This window comes from Oncorhynchus mykiss, chromosome Y (assembly GCF_013265735.2).
Source record: "Oncorhynchus mykiss isolate Arlee chromosome Y, USDA_OmykA_1.1, whole genome shotgun sequence".
In the NCBI taxonomy this organism is placed as follows: Eukaryota; Metazoa; Chordata; class Actinopteri; order Salmoniformes; family Salmonidae; genus Oncorhynchus; species Oncorhynchus mykiss.
In genome coordinates this window covers 30,062,979-30,082,947 of record NC_048593.1, presented here as the reverse complement: position 1 = coordinate 30,082,947, position 19,969 = coordinate 30,062,979, and the positions used below count along the sequence as shown (strand labels likewise).

Sequence of the window (19,969 nt, the reverse complement as noted above, 5' to 3'; positions counted from 1 at the left end):
CTGCTGTTACTACTGTTGCTGCTGCTGCTGTTACTACTGTTGCTGCTGCTGCTGTTACTACTGTTGCTGCTGCTGCTGTTACTACTGCTGCTGCTGTTACTACTGTTGCTGCTGCAGCTGTTATTGTTGCTGCTGCTGCTGTTACTACTGTTGTTGCTGCTACTGCTGTTACTACTGTTGCTGCTGCTGCTGCTGTTACTACTGTTACTGCTGCTGCTGTTATTGCTGCTGCTGCTGCTGTTACTACTGTTGCTGCTGCTGCTGCTGTTACTACTGTTGCTGCTGCTGCTGCTGTTACTACTGTTGCTGCTGCTGCTGTTACTACAGTTGCTGCTGCTGTCACTACTGTTGCTGCTGCTACTGCTGTTACTACTGTTGTTGCTGCTACTACTGTCGATGCTGCTGTCACTACTGTTGCTGCTGCTGCTACTACTGTTGCTGCTGTTACTACTGCTGTTGCTGCTGCTGCTACTACTGTTGCTGCTGCTACTACTGTTGCTGCTGTTACTACTGTTGTTGCTGCTACTACTGTCGATGCTGCTGTCACTACTGTTGCTGCTGCTGCTACTACTGTTGCTGCTGCTGCTACTACTGTTGCTGCTGTTACTACTGCTGTTGCTGCTGCTGCTACTACTGTTGCTGCTGCTACTACTGTTGCTGCTGCTGCTACTACTGTTGCTGCTGCTACTACTGTTGCTGCTGCTGCTACTACTGTTGCTGCTGCTACTACTGTTGCTGCTGCTACTACTGCTGTTGCTGCTGGAGCTTTTACGACTTTCGCTGTTGCAGCTGTTACTACTTTCGCTGCTGCTGCTTTTACTACTGTTGTTGTTGCTGCTGCTGTTACTACTGTTGTTGTTGCTGCTGTTACTACTGTTGTTGCTGCTGCTGTTACTACTGTTGTTGCTGCTGCTGTTACTACTGTTGTTGCTGCTGCTGTTACTACTGTCGCTGTTGCAGCTGTTACTACTTTCGCTGCTGCTGCTGTTACTACTGTCGCTGCTGCTGCTGTTACTACTGTTGTTGCTGCTGCTGCTGTTACTACTGTTGTTGCTGCTGCTGCTGTTACTACTGTTGTTGTTGCTGCTGCTGTTACTACTGTTGCTGCTGCTGCTACTACTGTTGCTGCTGCTACTACTGTTGCTGCTGTTACTACTGTTGTTGCTGCTACTACTGTCGATGCTGCTGTCACTACTGTTGCTGCTGCTACTACTGTCGATGCTGCTGTCACTACTGTTGCTGCTGCTGCTACTACTGTTGCTGCTGCTGCTACTACTGTTGCTGCTGTTACTACTGCTGTTGCTGCTGCTGCTACTACTGTTGCTGCTGCTACTACTGTTGCTGCTGCTGCTACTACTGTTGCTGCTGCTGCTACTACTGTTGCTGCTGCTACTACTGTTGCTGCTGCTGCTACTACTGTTGCTGCTGCTACTACTGTTGCTGCTGTTACTACTGCTGTTGCTGCTGCTGCTACTACTGTTGCTGCTGCTACTACTGTTGCTGCTGCTACTACTGCTGTTGCTGCTGGAGCTTTTACGACTTTCGCTGTTGCAGCTGTTACTACTTTCGCTGCTGCTGCTGTTACTACTGTTGTTGCTGTTGCTGCTGCTGTTACTACTGTTGTTGTTGCTGCTGTTACTACTGTTGTTGCTGCTGCTGTTACTACTGTTGTTGCTGCTGCTGTTACTACTGTTGTTGCTGCTGCTGTTACTACTGTCGCTGTTGCAGCTGTTACTACTGTTGCTGCTGCTGGTACTACTGTCGATGCTGCTGATGTCACTACTGTCACTGCTGCTGCTTTCACTACTGTCACTGCTGCTGCTGTTACTACTGTCGCTGCTGCTGCTGTTACTATTGTCGCTGCTGCTGCTGTTACTACTGTTGCTGCTGCTGCTGTTACTACTGTTGCTGCTGCTGCTGTTACTACTGTTGCTGCTGCTGCTGTTACTACTGCTGCTGCTGTTACTACTGTTGCTGCTGCAGCTGTTATTGTTGCTGCTGCTGCTGTTACTACTGTTGTTGCTGCTACTGCTGTTACTACTGTTGCTGCTGCTGCTGCTGTTACTACTGTTACTGCTGCTGCTGTTATTGCTGCTGCTGCTGCTGTTACTACTGTTGCTGCTGCTGCTGCTGTTACTACTGTTGCTGCTGCTGCTGCTGTTACTACTGTTGCTGCTGCTGCTGTTACTACAGTTGCTGCTGCTGTCACTACTGTTGCTGCTGCTACTGCTGTTACTACTGTTGTTGCTGCTACTACTGTCGATGCTGCTGTCACTACTGTTGCTGCTGCTGCTACTACTGTTGCTGCTGCTGCTACTACTGTTGCTGCTGTTACTACTGCTGTTGCTGCTGCTGCTACTACTGTTGCTGCTGCTACTACTGTTGCTGCTGTTACTACTGTTGTTGCTGCTACTACTGTCGATGCTGCTGTCACTACTGTTGCTGCTGCTGCTACTACTGTTGCTGCTGCTGCTACTACTGTTGCTGCTGTTACTACTGCTGTTGCTGCTGCTGCTACTACTGTTGCTGCTGCTACTACTGTTGCTGCTGCTGCTACTACTGTTGCTGCTGCTACTACTGTTGCTGCTGCTGCTACTACTGTTGCTGCTGCTACTACTGTTGCTGCTGTTACTACTGCTGTTGCTGCTGCTGCTACTACTGTTGCTGCTGCTACTACTGTTGCTGCTGCTACTACTGCTGTTGCTGCTGGAGCTTTTACGACTTTCGCTGTTGCAGCTGTTACTACTTTCGCTGCTGCTGCTGTTACTACTGTTGTTGTTGCTGCTGCTGTTACTACTGTTGTTGTTGCTGCTGTTACTACTGTTGTTGCTGCTGCTGTTACTACTGTTGTTGCTGCTGCTGTTACTACTGTTGTTGCTGCTGCTGTTACTACTGTCGCTGTTGCAGCTGTTACTACTTTCGCTGCTGCTGCTGTTACTACTGTCGCTGCTGCTGCTGTTACTACTGTTGTTGCTGCTGCTGTTACTACTGTTGTTGCTGCTGCTGTTACTACTGTCACTGCTGCTGTTACTACTGTTGTTGCTGCTGCTGCTGTTACTACTGTTGTTGCTGCTGCTGCTGTTACTACTGTTGTTGCTGCTGCTGCTGTTACTACTGTTGTTGCTGCTGCTGTTACTACTGTCACTGCTGCTGTTACTACTGTTGTTGCTGCTGCTGCTGTTACTACTGTTGTTGTTGCTGCTGCTGTTACTACTGTTGCTGCTGCTGCTACTACTGTTGCTGCTGCTACTACTGTTGCTGCTGTTACTACTGTTGTTGCTGCTACTACTGTCGATGCTGCTGTCACTACTGTTGCTGCTGCTGCTACTACTGTTGCTGCTGCTGCTACTACTGTTGCTGCTGTTACTACTGCTGTTGCTGCTGCTGCTACTACTGTTGCTGCTGCTACTACTGTTGCTGCTGCTGCTACTACTGTTGCTGCTGCTGCTACTACTGTTGCTGCTGCTACTACTGTTGCTGCTGCTGCTACTACTGTTGCTGCTGCTACTACTGTTGCTGCTGTTACTACTGCTGTTGCTGCTGCTGCTACTACTGTTGCTGCTGCTACTACTGTTGCTGCTGCTACTACTGCTGTTGCTGCTGGAGCTTTTACGACTTTCGCTGTTGCAGCTGTTACTACTTTCGCTGCTGCTGCTGTTACTACTGTTGTTGCTGTTGCTGCTGCTGTTACTACTGTTGTTGTTGCTGCTGTTACTACTGTTGTTGCTGCTGCTGTTACTACTGTTGTTGCTGCTGCTGTTACTACTGTTGTTGCTGCTGCTGTTACTACTGTCGCTGTTGCAGCTGTTACTACTTTCGCTGCTGCTGCTGTTACTACTGTCGCTGCTGCTGCTGTTACTACTGTTGTTGCTGCTGCTGTTACTACTGTTGTTGCTGCTGCTGTTACTACTGTCACTGCTGCTGTTACTACTGTTGTTGCTGCTGCTGTTACTACTGTCGCTGCTGCTGCTGTTACTACTGTCACTGCTGCTGTTACTACTGTTGTTGCTGCTGCTGTTACTACTGTTGTTGCTGCTGCTGTTACTACTGTTGTTGCTGCTGCTGTTACTACTGTCACTGCTGCTGTTACTACTGTTGTTGCTGCTGCTGCTGTTACTACTGTTGTTGTTGCTGCTGCTGTTACTACTGTCGCTGTTGCAGCTGTTACTACTTTCGCTGCTGCTGCTGTTACTACTGTTGCTGCTGCTGCTGTTACTACTATTGTTGCTGCTGCTGTTACTACTGTCACTGCTGCTGTTACTACTGTTGCTGCTGCTGCTGGTACTACTGTTGCTGCTGCTGCTGGTACTACTGTCACTGCTGCTGCTGTTACTACTGCTGCTGCTGCCATATGAATTAATTTGGCTCCGTGTCTCTTCCACAGGAATCCCAGATTAAAAGTAAATCCTCTAAGCATTAACAGAGGAATCGTGGCCCCCTGCAGCAAAATGCTGTTGCATGGAATGGAGGGCCACTCTGCCACATAAGAGGAGACGATTACCAGATACATCAAATTATATAAAATAGGGATATATGAACGTGAAAATGGGGCGTGTGATTTCTGGGTCTGATGATTTCAGTGAATATCTGACTGTAATATCTCAAGGTTGGCTGTCAGATTAGATCTGACATGAAAGAGGTGCTACATCATCATGTAAGAGGTGCTACATCATCATGGAAGAGGTGCTACATCATCATGAAAGAGATGCTACATCATCATGGAAGAGGTGCTACATCATCATGGAAGAGGTGCTACATCATCATGGAAGCTTTGCCATGTTGGCATTTCACTCTCCCTGTTATTGCATTTCTCAGTCAGTCTATCGGTACTGTAGTGGATTCACACAGCCTGCTATAGAATCGACTAGCTTGCAAGGCAATACTGCACACACATTATTTTTTTAAAACTCAATATACATGCATTAACCTTTTTTATACAGTTATATTACTTGGCAAATACAGGAAAGACTTAAAACACTTTAAATTCCCTTTCTTCCTTGCTCCGTTTCTATAACAATATTTCCATCTCAATCATTTCTATTTACCCTATAACTAGCCATGTTGATATTACCTCAAAATGGTTCAGGAAATACGGGAGTACATTTTTTATAAGTTGATTTGGCCCCTACAACACATCCAGTTGAACTAAAGTATAAATTAAAAGCAGAGAATACCCATTAATAAATAAAAATCCACAATTAGAATTGAGGACAAGGTTTGTTTAGCTAGCACTGGGTAATTGTTGGATGTGGCAGCATATCTATTTTAAATGGATTAGTGTACTTGGAATAGTTTTTTGCTACTGTCACTCTGTTCTTGCTTCTCAGTTAGAGCATGGTGGTGGTTGGGAGTGAAGTTGAAATGGACATGCAGACGCGAGGCGAGGCCGAGCCAGCCTGTATCATCTGTTGAGACCATAAGCCACCCACTCCTCCTGCTCACGCTCCCTCCCTCCTCTCTCTGTTGGAATTATGTGCACATCGTCACATACCCTGGCCGGTATCACAGTTTAGAGATACAATAGGCTCTTCTTTCTGTTGCTGTTATTGTTTGTGTATTGTTGTATTGTACATGTGTGTGACTGTCCTTGTCTATCAGTGGTTTGTTGCCTTAGGAAGAGTAGCTGCTGCTTCTGCAAAAGCTAATGCGGATCCTAATAAGCAAACAAATAAATACAAATAGCACAGGAAATGACCTCTCCACCTGCATGCACATTTATATTTGCCTTTGTTTATGTAAGTGTGGGGAGGACTGAATTTGTATTCAGGCCAATATTCTAGTGTGCAATATAATGAGTTAGCTTTGTGTATCACTTCAAATTGAAGACGCCCTCTCTCTTTTTTCTCTTCCTGCCTCTCGGCCTCCCTTCCTTGTCACACTCTCCTCTCCTCTCCTGCACTTGTCCTGCGTGAACAATGAGGCAGCTGATTGAGTCACAATTTCTCCCCTCTCTCTCTCTCTCTCTCTCTCTCTCTCTCTCTCTCTCTCTCTCTCTCACTCCCTCTCCCACACACACACATACACAAGCCCTTCCATTCCCTCTGTTGCTTCCCTGTTTCACAACCTCTGTCTCGTCCTTTTCCCTTAGGCTGCTATTCACTCTGCTTTCTCTCCCTACACTTACATGTATTTCTTTATTTCAAAACATTTCCTAATCTTTCCTTCTCTCTTAGTAAGTCTCTCCTTCCCCTCTTCCTTTGATTCGTCCATGTCATCTGCCTCTCTTCCTCTCTCTGCATATTTCTCTGCATCTTTTGGTCTGTGAGCAGTGCACTACTCGCTCCTCTCTTCCTCGCTCTCTTTTTCTCTCTCACTTTTTCTCATTCTCTCTCTCTCTCTCTCTCTGGTCTACAGCAGTGATTCTTTAATCCCTTCTTACACGATCTCTTTCTCCTTCAGCTGATGAAAACCTAAAAGAGTAAGAACATGGAAACCCTCCCTATGACAAACCCTCCCAGTAAACAAACGCTGGATAATAACCTTCAGAATCTCGTACAGTCCTGTATACTAATTGTTATCGCACCAATGAGGAAATCACAACACAATTCATCCTTCTATTAGCTGACTACAGGACGATTTTCTATATAAATGTGTATAAATGTGAATAAAAACACACCTTGTGTTGTAAAAGATACAGATCGGAAGCTGTAAGTCTGTCTCTTCTGGAGTTGTGAGTCTGTCTCCTCTGGAGTTGTGAGTCTGTCTCCTCTGGAGTTGTGAGTCTGTCTCCTCTGGAGTTGTGAGTCTGTCTCCTCTGGAGCGTGTGGGTCCTGCAGCGTGTGGGTCCTGCAGCGTGTGGGTCCTGCAGCGTGTGGGTCCTGGAGCGTGTGGGTCCTGGAGCGTGTGGGTCCTGGAGCGTGTGGGTCCTGCAGCGTGTGGGTCCTGGAGCGTGTGGGTTCTGGAGTGTGTGGGTCCTGGAGCGTGTGGGTCCTGCAGCGTGTGGGTCCTGCAGTGTGTGGGTCCTGGAAAGTGTAGGTCCTGGGGCGTGTGGGTCCTGCAGCGTGTGGGTTCTGGAGTGTGTGGGTCCTGGAGCGTGTGGGTCCTGGAGCATGTGGGTCCTGGTGCAGTGGATGAAAAGAACAGTTCACCTCGAGGATTCAGACCACCACGCTTGTGGGTTCTGGATGGTGTGGGTCCTGGAGCGTGTGGGTCCTGGTGCAGTGGATGAAAAGAACAGTTCACCTCGAGGATTCAGACCACCACGCTTGCAGGCAGCCCTACTGTACACTTGCCTTAGGCCTTGGTGTGGACTTGAATTTTCCCATTAAAAAAATCACTGAGTAAATGCTGCTGGCTGTGTGAGTACCAGGGTATGCTCTATCCCAGTAGAGCCCTCGCGTTGATTCCCGGAATGTCTGATCTCAAAGCCATATCCAGATCGGAACTGAGACTCCACATTCTCAGCTGAGTCCACAATTATCTTGTCCATTTCCCTCTCAAAGCTGGGCGGAATGGGCTGGAATATATTTAGGAGACTGGATATTTTTGACTGATCTAAAAAGAGAAGAAGTGGGTTGCTATATCAGGGTTTAGCCTCGGGTAAGATCCTGTTGCCCCATTCTATACCTCAGTTCCTTTACCAAAAATGAATCCCACCAAGTACTTTAATCTTCTACGAAGACAGAAATGTGTTCTTGAATTAACAGCATTGGGAGCATTAAACCCTGGCCGTGTCAACCATTGGACTTGATATTCTAAAAACAAACTGAGGCCAATCACAAGACATGATACTCAGTCTACTTCAAAGACTTGATATCTTCAGCCTTGCTTGTATGAGGGTAGCGTTCTTGAAACTTTTGTGAAAGTTTATTTTAGGTCGTCTTGTTCTGACATCAGTAGAGACAGCTCCCTCTCTGTGTTGATCAGAGTGGCTGAAATGTCTCTCCAGTCACACCTGTGGTTTGGTACTATGCGGAAGCGTCAGTCTCTGACAGTCTGTGAAGGAAACAGACACAGGCATGTGTGAGCGCTGTACTAATAATAAAGTACAATCATAATATAAAATAAAAATACATTTAATTTACATAGCGCTTTTCATTACAGTCTTATCTCAAAGCTCTACATAGGCAAAAAGAAAAAATAATGATCAAAAATTAATATACTATAAATACATCATACATTTAGAATGAAGACAGACAATGTCATCCAATCATGGTCAAAATCCTGCTAGAACTTGAGAAGGGGTCACAGGTTAGAATTTGTATTGTGACAAAATGACGTGTTACGATGATTAATGAATGGTGAAAAGCGCAATAAGATACTGCATTAATCGGAATAAATGCTAGAGAATCATTTGACCATCTATCCCTCCATTCATTGATCATTGGTTGTACTTACAGTGTGAACCCTTCCAGGTGTCGGTTATAACACTCAGTAATAATACCACACGGAGCTCTGGAGGAAGCTATTGGTGTGAGAGCAGAACCAGTCTTGATGCAAGAACTCTTTAAATCTTTTCACATAGGTTTGGTCCTTTATAATTCAGAGATTTAGCAGAAGTAAATGCACGTAAATGCCTTTTATGCACCTTTTAATACGGTGAACAGCATTTAGCCAACGCTCCTATGGGTAATGGGTCATGTCGAGCGGGAAACGATGAGCACATTGGAGAATTAGCATTTAAATGTATTCAGAATGCAGACCCATGTCTCACATTGGACTGCAATGATGTGTGAGAAACACCTGTGATAACACCCTTTCTAAGTAGTGGGAAGCATGAAAGAGACTTGAACAACATTCACATATATGTGTGTGAATAAAACTGCATTTATGTAGGGCTATAGCTGTGAGGGTGTATGTGAATATGTGAGTGTGTGTGTGTGTGTGTGTGTGTGTTAGTGCACGACTCAAGAGTGTGTGTGATCCTTGCTCTAGCAGTTGAACTATTCTGCACACACCACCGCCTCATCTCTGCCTCTCAATTGATCATTTAGTGAGGGATGGAAGGGAGAAGGAGGTGGAGTGAGAGAAGGAGTGACAGAGGGAGTGACAGAGGGAGAGAGAGCGAGGGAGTGACAGAGGGAGAGGGAGTGACAGAGGGAGAGAGAGAGAGGGAGTGACAGATGGAGAGAGAGGGAGAGAGGGAGAGAGAGAGGGCGAGAGAGGGAGCAGGAAAGGGAAAGGGAGATGACAGGGAAGAGAGTCGGGGGTCATGAACTCATTGGAGAATAAGTTGGAGGCAGGAATTGCTGTCAGCTTGAGCAATGGTTCACCTAATTGGAGACTGAGGTCAACCAGGGACAGGGAAGGGGCACTGGTCAATTCTGAGGAGAACCTAACGCTGCTCAAACACAATCCTTAACACGTTCTGCTGTGTGTGAAGGGGTATTATCAATGTGATTTTGTGGAAGATTGCTTTGGTATTTGTTGAGTATATGTGCTCTAAATGTGTGATGGAGATGCTGTGAATGCTTACATATGTTTTATATGTGGGGCTTCTGTACAGTATTTGATTGTGAATTCATGTGAATGTGATAATGTTGTGATTGTCTGAATTAGTCAGTCCAGAGTCATATACTGTATATATACACTCTTAGAAAAAAAGGTGCTATCTAGAACCTAAAAGGATTCATTAGCTGTCCCAACACGAGAACCCTTTGAAGAACCCTTTTTGGTTCCATGTAGAACTCTTTTGGTTCCAGGTAGAACTCTTTTGGGTTCCAGGTAGAACTCTTTCCACACAGGGTTCTACCAGGAACCCGAAAGGCTTCTCCTATGGGGCAGCCGAAGAACCCTTTCAGAGCCCTCTTTTCTAAGAGTGTAGAGAGCTCAGCCAGGTGGTAGAATGGCTGCCATGTTATTATCAAAATGTTTGTAATGTAACAATATGAAAGCACCTCTGACAGTTCCCTATGAAAGGACCAATGATGTATATAAACCCTGGATTGCTGATGCTATGTATTGGCCATTGAGGCTTTGAAGCCACCGATCGGCCATATTGGCCCACCCTAGTAGGAGCAGTCCTCCATAGGAATGAATGGAATTCTACAGTACTTCAATTAAATGTTTCAAGCACAAAATTACATGTTACAGTTTGTAGTGGGGACAGTAACATTAGTAATCTCAAAAAATGAGACTTTCAGGGAAATGTTGTTCTATATTTTTTCATCTGTTTTTTTTTTAATGTTTAGCTCACATAATATAATTTCAAAGTAGGCATTAAGATATCTGTTATATAGTAAATGTGACAAAAAATGAAAGTAGAATAATAAATGCATTTCTATTGCTTACAAAATATTTTGTACAATGCTGAGGAAGATTTCAACACAGCGGCCACTATCAGTCGTCTAGTGTACATATAAATCATCGTAAAGGAGCCGCTGTAAACAAACAAAACAGAGCAGCGAATTGAACAGATTATCCATTAATTGGCATTGGGGAGAATGTGTATCCAAGTCTGTACTGTGTGGTTGTGTCAACAAATTGCATATCCGCTTTCACTGGACATCATCATAGGTTTTGGAAACTACCAGAAATAAACAGCACAACGCAGAAGTGTCAATTATCACTTCGCAACCGTGATGGAGGAGAAAGGGGCTCTCTCGAAACATTCAGACAGAAACCTCATTGGCCCAACTCTCTCTATATGGTTTGAAGGATGTGGATGATGTGTGGGTGATGTGTGGATGATGTGTGGGTGATGTGTGGATGATGTGTGGATGATGTGTGGGTGATGTGTGGGTGATGTGTGGGTGATGTGTGGATGATGTGTGGGTGATGTGTGGATGATGTGTGGATGATGTGTGGATGATGTGTGGATGATGTGTGGATGATGTGTGGGTACTGTATGCAGAACAGCCACCCAGAGACAGTTAGTCGTCAACTGTCAGCAGTAAAATGTGAAGATGTGCCGGTTTTATTACTCAGTGTTTAATAGCTTATTCTATTATTAAAATTCCATTATAAACTGGGTAGTTCCAGCCCCGAATGCTGATTGGCTGACAGTCGGGGTATACAGGTATGACAAAACATTTATTTTTACTGCTCTAATTACGTTTATAATAGCAGTAAGGCACCTCAGGGGTTTGTGGTATATGGCCAATATACCACGTTGCGTTGTGCCTAAGAACAGCCCTTAGCCGTGGTATGTTGGCTATATACCACACCCCCTCGGGCCTTATTGCTTAATTGAAGCATCACAGCCCTCTCTTCCCTTCTGTCTGCCTTTCTCTTCCCCTCTCTCCTTCCTGCCTATATTATTCCCGAGGGGTATTACAGAAGAGTAAAATCCTTTATGTGTCGAGTACATACATTGACAATACAATACAGTGTGCGTCGATTTGTGTGTGTGTGTGTGTGTGTGTGTGTGTGTGTGTGTGTGTGTCCGTTTATTAGTCACTCTGATTTAATATGAATCAATGACTGGAGACAGAGGAGGCGCAGTAACCTGAAATTATTGGACACACAGACAATACTCTCACACACAGACAATACTCTCACACACAGACACGCTGCGATGTGACTGGACTTTTAACACTGTGTTACACATTACATCTATTCACTGGCAGTGGAGTAAGAGAGAGGGAGAGGGAGAGGGAGAGGGAGAGGGAGAGAGGGATGGAGGGAGGAAGAGAGAGAGAGAGAGAGAGAGAGAGAGAGAGAGAGAGAGAGAGAGGGAGAGGGAGAGATAGAGATAGAGAGGGATGGAGGGAGGAAGAGAGAGAGAGAGAGAGAGAGAGAGATAGAGAGGGATGGAGGGAGGAAGAGAGGGAGAGGGAGAGGGAGAGGGAGAGGGAGGGAGGGAGGGAGGGAGGGAGGGAGGGAGGGAGGGAGGGAGGGAGGGAGGGAGGGAGGGAGGGAGGGAGGGAGGGTGGGGGGGGTGGATTGGGGGATTTATAAAAGGATAAATACAGAGCAAAGTGATAACCTAAGTTAGATGAACTGACATTAAAAGATGGCCTCAGACTTTTCTTCTTTCCTGCTAAAGACAACATTTCCTTCTGATTCCCTGTCTCTCCCCTTTTCTCTGTGTCTGTGAAGCTGGGCTGAATGTGCAGCTGAAGGAGAGTGTTTTCTCTTCCTCCCTCCACTGTAGAGCATCAGTCCTAATAAGAAAGCTTTTAACACAGTTAATTAAGAGACCCATATGCAGTGCATATGCAGTACATCTCATTTTACCCTCTCTCATTCTCTCTGTCTCCCACCCTCTCCAGCTCTCTCTAAACTCATTCAGAATCATCATCGCTGACTCCCTTTCTCCTCATCTGTGGATTTCTCTCCATAAAATGATATTTCCATCCCCCTGCTCTGTCTGCAGCCCCTTTGTCCCGGTACCATTTTCAGCCCTTCAGACGGTTCCATCCTCTATTCCCCTCTCCGATCAGTCGCCTCTCTAAACGTTCAACTGGATGATCTTTGACGTGCCTAATTCAGGTAGAGGAGAGAAGAGAGGGGGGGAAGGAGAGAGTGGTTGCGGGAGAGATGTGAGGAACGAAAGAGGTGGGAGAAATATTAAGTGATGAGATAGCGGCAGGAGAGCAGTCTTTGTCGGAAACACAAATATTGGTGCGAACTGAGCCAAGTGGAGTAGCCAGTGAGACTCATGTAAAGACAGGAGGGAGGATAGAGGAGGAGGAAGAGAGAAAAAAGAGGGAGTGAAAATAGAGGGACAAGGAATGATGAGGGTGTGGGTTTTGAGGGTCAAGAAGGCAAGACAGGCCATGTTCTAAAGGATATGAGAATGGAGAGATTGATAGAAGAGGAGAGAAACGGAGGGGGTGATAGAGGGGGAGCTGTTTAAACGTTCCTCCTTGTGATGGAGCTCTAATTAACAGTCCCAGGTTCATTATCAGATGATTCATTATTTCACTGGTCATAAAAGAGCTGTGTGTGCATCCCTGGGGGACGAAGACAGGTCAATAAACCTGTCACACACACACGCACACACACACGGTCCATGTACCACGAGCTAATATACTGTACACAGAGAGCAGTGGAGGCTGCTGAGGGGAGGACGGCTCATAATAATGGCTGGAATGGAGCGAATGGAATGGCATCACATGGAAACCATGTGTTTGATGTATTTGATACCATTCCACCTATTCCGCTCCAGCTATTATCACAATCCCGTCCTCCCCAATTAAGGTGCCGCCAACCTCCTGTGACACAGAGGTAAGCCAACCAGTAAGATTTGTGGTTGAAGAGACCATCCCCCTACTAAAAGAATCAGCGTGTGATTGCGTTACTCCAAGCATGTGATCAATAAAGTTATTCTAATCTAATGAGCATGTTTCCTCTATCTTACAGGACTGAGCTGTTTCTGAAGACTATTTCTGTCTATGATTGGCTATTCACTAGTTGATTAAAAGCACTGCTTGTTTTGACGTTTTCAAGACAGGGTTCAAACACAATGCTGTCAAATCCTAGCTTCTTTACAAAGAGATTTCTCAAACATGAATTTTGCTAAGACTGTTTGGGAGGGGTCTGAGTGGGGAGGGGGAAACTGAAAACTAGCCGTTATTGGCAAAGGTTTGGAACTCTCTTTATTGGTCTATTAACTAATTTACCGGCTGATGATGTCACCAGCACGGTCAAAGATCCCTCCCACCAAAACAGGCTGAAATTTCATGCAGTCATTTGAAACAGCTCTCACACTAAAAGTGAATTATCCTCATTATTCCAACCTCATAGTGTGTATAGAAAACACCGGAAAATATGTTTTGACTGCACTGGGCCTTTAGCATATCAGCTGCTTTTTCACCCCCTAATAACAGGCATCATCACTTGCCAATGTGCTGAATGATTGCACTCAGCAAAGTAATTAAGTAGTATTCATTAAGAATCCCTAATGCACCTTCCTTCTCAGATGATGGGTTCAGCTCCTGTCATCTCCTTCTGTCACAAGAGGTAAGTCAGAAGATCCACCATTCCCTTTGCATTTACTTGCTCTTATACCTGTGTAGTAACACTGTAATAATACTATAGTAGCAACAATAAACTATCAACATGTTCTTACATAAAAATATATGTAGCTAAGTACATGAGAAAAAGATCATTACCAGTCATACATGTAACCCTATGAGAATACACATGACTGAAAAGTGCACAAACCCCATTTGTACCTATATGATGTGTAGTGGGAGACAAATTGCAGAGTTGCAGGCAAAAATTGTTCATGCCCTCGGCTGAGTTGGATAAATGCTGTCCGCTGAGCTCTACTAATCACTGCAGCCTGTCACACAGCACAGACACGCCCCTTCTCCCCTGAGAGGAGAGATTCTGCTGCCGATCTCAGGGCTGCCACACACTGGCACCCCCTTCAACACACACGCACGCACGCACAAACACACACACACACACAGTGTAATTGATGCGATGACTGGAAATAAACAGGCAATTTAAGTGCTAGACACCTCACTGCTCTCTCTCTCTCTCTCTCTCTCTCTCTCTCTCTCTCTCCTCACTGCTCTCTCTCTCCATCCTCACTGCTCTCTCTCTTTCTCTCTCTCTCTCTCTCTCTCCCTCCTCTCTGCTCTCTCTCTCTCCCTCCTCTCTGCTCTCTCTCTCCCTCTCTCTCTCTCTCTCCCTCCTCTCTGCTCTCTCTCTCTCTCCCTCCTCTCTGCTCTCTCTCTCCCTCCTCTCTGCTCTCTCTCTCCCTCCTTACTGCTCTCTCTCACCCTCCTCTCTGTCTCCCTATCTCTCCCTCCTCTCTGCTCTCTCTCTCCCTCCTAACTGCTCTCTCTCTCTCCCTCCTCTCTGTCTCCCTATCTCTCCCTCCTCTCTGCTCTCTCTCTCTCTCTCCCTCCTCTCTGCTCTCTCTCTCCCTCCTCACTGCTCTCTCTCCCCCTCCTCTCTGTCTCCCTATCTCTCCCTCCTCTCTGCTCTCTCTCTCCCTCCTAACTGCTCTCTCTCACCCTCCTCTCTGTCTCCCTATCTCTCCCTCCTCTCTGTCTCCCTATCTCTCCCTCCTCTCAGCTCTATCCCCTCTCTATACATCTCTGCTTCCTCTCTACCTCCCTCCTCTAATGCTGAAGTCACACAGTCACACACAGGTGGAGCGAGGGAGGGGACAGGGTCAACGCACAGAGAAAAGATTGGGAGGGGGAGACAGAGACAGAGGGAGGGATGGAGCAAGAGGGAGAGAAGCTGGGAGGGTGGCACTGGAAAACGGAGGTAGGGGGAGAAGGAGGGAGCGAGAGCAGAGAGGAGGTAGAGAGAGCAGAGAGAAGGGAGAGAAGCTGGGAGGCAGGCACTAGGGGAGGGAGGGAGGGAGGGAGGGAGGGAGGGAGGGAGGGAGGGAGGGCGTGCAGAGAACACAGGCTAATCTCATCTGTGACTCATATTTGGATGACACCTTTAAATTACAACTTTCAACCCCTCAGGAGGGTGACAGGGTGTCATCCACTGAACCATAGTTGCCGCCTGTGTTCACAGGTTATTTGATCAATACAGACACTGTTTTTGGTCAATTCCACATTTTGGAGGGTGTGAAAAATGACATATCGGCTTCGATTGATGGTGCAGCAAGGTAGAGTGGGAGGAGAGCTGAGTGAGCAGCACTGTCTGTGAGGTCCATTTAAAAGGTTGCATCCTCAGCTGTGTGTTATTCTGACTTAATAATAAATGGGCTCTAATGATTTAATGGGTTTGCATGTTGACACATCCCATAGGCTTTGGGCTACTTGAGCCACCATACTGTACAATACACGCACTAACAGAGAAAGAGAATGAGGGATAGAAAGAGGCAGCAAAGAGAGACAAATAGAAGGAGATGGCAGTAAAGAGAGAATAGGGGGACATTGGGCAGAGTCCCTGTTTAATTCTCGAGGTCCTGATTCTCTCCCTCTGACGTAAAACATCCCTAATGTTTCTACATCTCAGTCTCCACATGCCCACTTGATTGACTTTTTGTCACTCTCCATCTGTCTCTTGTTTCGCTCCCTTTACTCTCCTATTTTTCTCTTTCAATTCCTTTTCTCTCTGCGGTCTACTCCAACAACCCCCCACTCCACTCTAACACTCCCTCTCTCTCTCTCTCTCTCTCTCCCCCCCCCCCCCCCCCCTCTCTCTCTCCCCTGTCTCTCTCTGTGTCAACTTTCGTCTTGTGGGTCCTTTCCCACACTGACTACAAGGCAATATTCCATTAGCTATATTGCAGATTTTACAATTGAAAGTGAGTGCAGCTCTTCCTTTAGTTCTTGAAAAGCTGCTAGTCATAAACCCACTCCCTTAATAACACCGCCACAAAGGCAATGACTTCACTTCAATGTTGAGACAACTTCGTATGTTTGCTAAGCTAGTATTTCTCTAATATTTCCAGACAGTTTCCTGGAACAAGTTCACACTCATATGGCTGACTATGAGTCCTCTACTGAAGCCTGTTGGCTGTCTGACACTTTGGAGAATTGTATATCAAGAATTCAGGTGGCACTCTGTATTATTTCTGTAACATTGAGAATAGACATCTGCTATAGTGACACCACCCCCTCCCACCCCAGCAAGATGAGCTGCACAGTGACAGGCCTGTACAATACATTCTCATAGGTATTCTGGTGATCCACTTTGGTTTTTACCAACGTGTCTCTCTGTGTGACAATAGTATTCACCTGAACATGACTACACACTGGAACCTTTGTATTAGAGTATTAACAGAAATGCAGCATCCGGGGCCTCCAGAGTGGCGCAGCGGTCTAAGGCATTGCATCGCAGTGCTAGAGGCGTCACTACAGACCAGGGTTCGATCCCGGGCTGTGTCGCAGCCAGCCGTGACCGGGAGACCCATGAGATGGCGTACAATTGGCCCAGAGTCGTCCGGGTTAGGGAATGGTTTGGCCTGCAGGGATATCCTTGTCCCATTGCGCTCTAGTGACTCCTTGTGGTGGCCGGGAGCATGCACACTGACTTCATTGGTGCGGCTGGCTTCCGGGTTAAGCGAGCATTTGGCACAGATGTCTATTTCACGTTGGTTCAATTGAATTGAAATGACGTGGAAACAAACGTTGATTGAACCAGTGTGTTCCCAGTGGGTATGGAATAGAGGTTCAAAAAGTTGTTCCGAAATTAACCTGGGGCTTTCCTACCTGGACCCGATACGCATAAATACATTTTTAAATAGAGACACCCATTCCGAATGGACCCGAGGACAAGTTTAGACCTGACTGGAGCCAGATCCAATCCAAGTGTGGGAAGCAGAAGAAACATACATTTTTAAGCTACTTTATTAACCAGAGCTGATAAAGAGCGAGAGGAGGGAGAGAAGTGCAGTTCTAGCAAGCGGGAAGGGACTATACTGTGAGCGAGTGACACAGGGAGGAGGGAGCAAGAGACGAGAGACAGCAACCAACCATGACTCACGCTACAGTAGACTAATAGCTGCCACAGCTAGGTTATTTAACATCAAATATAATTACGTTGTAACTGTCTTGACTGCATCAAACCGGGAGAAGCTAGTTAAGCTAGCTAACGTTAGCTAGCTAGCTAGGCTAACTGAGGCTGCAGTGCACGCGCTTTCTCATCCTACAGTTACAAATAACAACAACTCCATTCAGAATATTACGTAGCACCCTACCTGTTGGCTCCTGGTCATTGTAGCCTGTCCTTCTCCTTTAACTTTTAAATCCATCATTTTGATTCCATTTTCCATTGATTAGATACAGGGTAGGTTACTCTCTGAATATAATCCGTTACAGTGTCCAAAACTGTAATCAGTAACGTCCTTTTTGGACGACCCCAACTCAGTAACATAATCTGATTGCATTCCGTTACTTTTGGATTACGTTCTCCTTAATTAAGAGGAATTAGAAGAAGACCAAAATGTATGTTACCTACTGAACGACATCTATTGCAGGATAAATACATTTTAAGAGTTTACATAGCTGGCCATATATGGATGTTACATTTGACTATATGGTTTGGTTATGTAGGCTTTTTCTAACCCATCGCTTTCTACTACATATAATAATATGATTAAATGATATCTTTACATGAAAAACCAAAGTCAATCAGAATTCCAGTCTTTCCATAAATGTTATACCTCTTGATTTTCAAGAATAGGACTTGGAAATATGGAAGTATAGATTAGCAAAATTGTTTTACATGAGAATGACCCCAAAACTAAGGACTTATTAGCCAGTCCTACTCTGTTGTTTATGATTTTGTTGTCATGGAGGACTGATTGGGCTCAATGATTCAAGTTCAAAATAAATGCTATGCTCATAAAAAACAATGATTGACAGGCATCTTAAGCTTCTTGAATTCAACCATTATTGGGTTCAAATACACATTTAGATTTGTGAGCAGCCATCCTCAACAACCACAATCCGTAAGGCGCAAATAACTAAATGAGAGAGCAGCACCATGTAGATATCAATCATTAGTGATATCCGTATCGCTGTAAAATACACCACTGCTGTCATCCTTACCTCCAAGCATATATTCAAGTTGAATAATCTTTGGATGCCGCCAGCAGTCTCATCATTGGAAGACATGGCTTGGACTGTAGCCTACAAAAGCCTATTCCTGCACTTTTCCCGCGATCTATCAAAACAAATTGGTGTGTCATCAATAGTGGTCTCTGACTTTTTCAATGTTGATTTGAATGTCATTTTTCGCAAACATCCTTTCTGAATTTAAAAGTAATCCTCGAAGTAATCATCTAGTTTTTCAAAAGTATCTGTAATCTGATTACAATATATTTGCTGGTAACGTAACGGATTACAGTTACCGTTTTTTTGTAATCCCTCACATGTAATCCATTACTCCCCAACCCTGATTAGATATCTCCTAACTTTTGCCACACACGGAGCTAGGCTCTATGACTGTAGCCTATTGCCGCTTTGATGACTCATGATTGGCCAACAACAAGCTACACGTGCCACGCTCCACTCTCGTGAAAAGCAAGAGCAGCAGCATAAATTATGAAATTTGTCTCTCTGTCTCTGCTGCAGTAGTCGCATTCGGATCTGTACGGGCCCTTTCAGACAAGTCAGTTAAAACCATATCGGATCCGACCCAAACCTGTGACATTATTTACAATTGTGGATCCGGACCCGCTCGGGTCCCAGATCGGGTCTCGGGTACAGGTGGTTCCGTGAAGACCTCCAGTATGGATACACACCAGACTGAGAAATAATTCATTAGTGGTGGGACATTTCATCCCAAGCCTCGTCCACATTTCACTCCGGCTATACAGGACAGAGAGCAACAAAAAACATCCAGGAGACACAACAGTGCCAATGAACTCCATTTGAACTCTGCGACATTTTCTGCACAACTGATCATTGTACTTCATTTCACAAACAAGACGAGAGAGTCTGAAGCATAAAAGATGACCAGAGAGTCTGAAGCACAGAGATGATTTCTCAATGGGTGGAGGGAACTTGGGATGGATGGAGGGAAAGAGAGAGGAATGAAGCTGTCCAAGGTGCAGGAGGGACAGGTCTGTGTGGACATGGACCTGTTTCTACTCGTCACACACACACACATACGCCTCTCGGCGCTGCTTTACGGAAGGCCATCCACCTGCACCTGATCCAGTCTCATCTTCACAACAAACTGTGTTTGAATGGGACTTATTTAATTCAGGCCTGTCTTTGTTGTTGTGAATGCGATCTACTAATGTAATCCAATTAGGTGCGGTCCTCTGCTTTATCTCATTATGTTAAGCTTCCTGTGACGGCTCGTCTACAGCTTAACACACATCATCCACTAAAACATGATTGATCGAGGGGTTGAATTGAAGGAATGATTGATTGGTTGGTTGGTAGAGAATATATCCCCATATGGCAAGTAAAACACAATTGTGTGTATAATTTATTTAGGGTTCAGATCAAGGGCGTAATTTGAGGTAATCCACACAGATGTCTCAGGGGGAAAACATCTGGACAGGCTGTGGGCTCAGTTACCTCGAAATAGCTCTCTAGTCTACATTCAGTCTACTGCCATATCCTCAAACTGTGGCTCAGAATGGGTCTCTCTGGAAAATGGCTGAGAAATAACCAGCTATATAGGGTAACTGATGGATTCCAAGAAA

At 45.5% G+C, this 19,969-nt stretch overlaps 1 protein-coding gene across 1 annotated transcript in view; it reads right to left on the bottom strand.

The window, feature by feature from the left end:
- Positions 1-19,969, bottom strand: part of LOC110510000 (leucine-rich repeat transmembrane protein FLRT1-like) — a 57,314-nt gene that overhangs the window by 24,554 nt on the left and 12,791 nt on the right. The window contains exon 2 of the mRNA XM_021591260.2: positions 6,617-7,935. The gene's annotated coding sequence lies outside the window, so the exon portion shown is untranslated. The remainder of the gene's footprint in view (positions 1-6,616; positions 7,936-19,969) is intronic.